The following is a 3,362-nucleotide window of genomic DNA, read 5'->3' on the forward strand; positions in this document are numbered from 1 at the left end:
TGTTGTTGCTGTTTTTTTCAATGCGTGGGACATATCTTTTAAAGTTGCTACTTAAGAAAACTGAAGAAAAGAAAACTGATTTCCATCCAGGTCTTAAAGGCTTAAACATTCTTCGAATCCTGACTGTCTGTCAGCGTTTTAGCTCATTGCTGATTATCAACACTCACAATCAGCCAGCATCTCACTGATAATGACTTGCATCTTGCTGATAGCGCTGAAATATGGCTGGCATCATGTTACATCATGTTTGTTGTGTCCTCTTTGTCCACTTTAGTCCCACTGAACACAGAACAGATCATCAGTCATGGACAAAACCGTGCTGCTGGTCGTGTTGTGCCTGCAGGTTTTCCTGCTCATCACATCCTTCGTGTCTACTGATGAGGCCGATCTGAGAGACCGTCCTCAAAAACAGGTTAGTGAGCCGGTAAGAAAACACACTGCTGGGCACTGAATGCATCGAGCTTTTCTAAAGGTTGACTGATTCACGTTTTCTTGTGGGGAGATATAAAACAAAAATAGATTTACTTAAATTACAGATGTTGAGGTGCTTACTTTATTTGAGTGTAATAAACTCATGGCACTTAACTAAATTCAAAGGGTTTAAATACTCCTCAGGGCAGTACAAGCAAAGTGATGTCTGTACATGTTTTAAAGGGTTAATTATTAAGAAAGCACATGTCCTATAAAAAGGTATAACTCACTGTATTTTATATTCACTATATTAACTACAACTATTTAAAAACTTTATATAGTTACTTTGTAAAGTAAGATTTTTTGCTCATGTCACAGAAAAACATACAGAGACAGCTGAACCTGAAACTATTCTGGATAATCTTTTGTTATTTTTCATACAAAAACATTTCATGGTTCCACTTTCACAAATACAAGTACTTTTATTTTTAATACTTAAATATATCTCCTTTACTTTAACTTAAGTGACAATGCAGGCTTTTAGTTATAACAGAGTATTTTTACAAAGTGTCATTAGTACTTTTACTTCAGTGAAGGATGTAAATGCTTTCTCCGCCACAGACAAAGACTACAAATTTAAAGTGTATAATGGAACATCATTCATTGCCATTGCATAATTTTCAAGGGAATATTAAGGATCATTTGAAATTTTTGTCCAAAGAGTACCTCCAAATATTTTAGGGACCATAAATGTTTAGGTGTAGGAATTATTTACATAACTGGATGATAGTAGAAATCCCCCCTGGAAAATAGTGATTTTTTTTTAAATCCTCTTTAATTAGAATTAAATGTGTGAACGCACAGGATGAATAATATAGTATTCAAGATTAGGTAGTAAAGTTTTTATATTTATTAAGAATTATTATTTATTTCTGTGAAGATCAAAGTCGAGGCCGCGCTGAATTATTAGGAATTAGGATTGAATAATAATTTTGTATTTGGCATCATTTTTTTAAATAGATTTTGTTCCGTACTCAACGTCAACCCGACCAGATGAGCTGTTTTGTTTGTTGTGTTTATCTGTGATTTTGTTGTATGTGTATATGAAGTTATGTGTGTACTCCAAGAAGAATAGCCAGTACAGCCAGTACTTATGCTGGTGCTAATGTCGATCTAAATATATAATGCATAATAATGCTAAATAATGCATTGTGTTATAATAATACTCTTTTTGTTTTACTGTAGGTGGAAGGAGGGGCAAAAACACAAAAATCAAGGAAGAGAAAGGCCTTTGCAGGATGTTCTTACAAAGTTGGGGCATGTGGCTTTCCGGTAAAACTTATTTATATTATTACAGAGACAAGCTGAGAAAAATAGTGATTTTGTAAATTATTATTTTGAGTGATTTACATGTATACATAGACTTTCAACACAAATAGATAAAGTCATTTTTTGTGTTGTATATTTTAGGTTTTTTTCTTGCATGTCTTAGCTTGAAATATATGGTGATATAGCTTCAAAATGTGCGATATTTTTTGCGATATAGCAATGCACTAAATGCGTCCGCACTGTCAGTGCTTTCGGCGTACGAATGCAACGCCAAAAGCCACCTTCTGTGTTCAACCACAACGCTACTGGACAGCGTTGCATGCACATGAAACGCTGAAGGATAGCATCACGTAATAACGCTGGCAGTAACAACTTAATACAAGAAGGACAAGTACGCGTAGGATACGGGGTGGGTCCCACAGCAAATAGACGTTCGTGCGGGAGTCCGGAGTTCACTTCCTGTACCATATGCCTCTTTTGCCTAAACCTAATTGTCCGTTACTAAGTTGCCTAATCTTAGCCATCGTGACGGTCTTTGTTGGTTGCCATGTGCTGTTGTGAGCGGCGTCATCCTACCATGTGCATTTGTTGACATCCTGGTAACTGGCTGCATCATCCGACCATGACGTCATCCTTCCATGTGCATTTGTTGACATCACGTTAACTGCATCCCGGACGGTTAACAGCTGACGCAGAAGGATACCTAAAACGCCAAAAGCAGACACAGAAGGTCGCTGACAGAGCCGCATCATGTGACGAGTTGGGATGATACATTCAAAGTTGTAAAAGCTGTGATGCATTTAGTATATTCAATATATCACCCACCGCTACTTGCCGTCATGATTTTTGAGTGATTATTGCTAAAAATGGACAAAATATTCTTGTATTTTCACTTTATTCTTTGTTAATGACAAAAAGAAAAGTCGCACTTAGAGGTCGTGCCATGCATGTGAGGTAGAGACAGTTTAGCTACACGAAGAAAACTCTGCAAAAACCAACCACGATAAACCTCCACAGGTCTAGTATTTTCAGCAGTTTCTGTGTTTCAGTAGTTTTATCAGTTAATAGTTCTTTGCCCCTCTCTCTCTCTCTCTCTTTCTCTCTCTGTAGATCCAGTAGTGTCTTGATGGATGCTGGTCCAGTATACTGGCACCATGTTTCCATTTCACTACCAACTGGGTGACCTGAGTGCTCAAATCAACCCAAGAACAGATCTCATCACAGGAAATACTCTTCTTGAATTGTTATTTAATTGTTGAAATATGTCATCAAGTAAAAGTGCATTAATTGACATGATATTGTGCACAACGTTGTAATTTGTTGTTTGACACTGTAATCACCTCTATATGAGAAACGTACTTCTGCTCAACGAGTTCTTTCTATATATGTTTTTGATAAAAGAAGCAGATTATGATTTTTGGAGATTGTCATATTAAAGGAGTTGTTTGACATTTCGGGAAATATGCTCATTAACACAAACTTAAGCTAATCTGAACTCCCAGCACCCCAGAAGTTCACTAATTAAAATTTTATACATTTTATATCTGATCTGCTATTCCATGTGCTGCATAATGTGACCACGAGATGGAGCCAGTCAGCCTTCATTTTTTTTCAGTAGTTCA

At 36.6% G+C, this 3,362-nt stretch overlaps 1 long non-coding RNA gene across 1 annotated transcript; it reads left to right on the forward strand.

Annotated features, from left to right (window-relative positions):
* The first annotated feature begins 326 nt into the window (after positions 1–326).
* Positions 327–2,938, forward strand: LOC121965708. The gene is made up of 3 exons (XR_006107511.1): positions 327–412; positions 1,657–1,743; positions 2,851–2,938. It is a non-coding gene; the product is annotated as an uncharacterized LOC121965708 (long non-coding RNA).
* Positions 2,939–3,362: the final 424 nt, after the last annotated feature.

This window comes from Plectropomus leopardus, unplaced genomic scaffold, assembly GCF_008729295.1.
Source record: "Plectropomus leopardus isolate mb unplaced genomic scaffold, YSFRI_Pleo_2.0 unplaced_scaffold21283, whole genome shotgun sequence".
NCBI lineage: Eukaryota > Metazoa > Chordata > Actinopteri > Perciformes > Serranidae > Plectropomus > Plectropomus leopardus.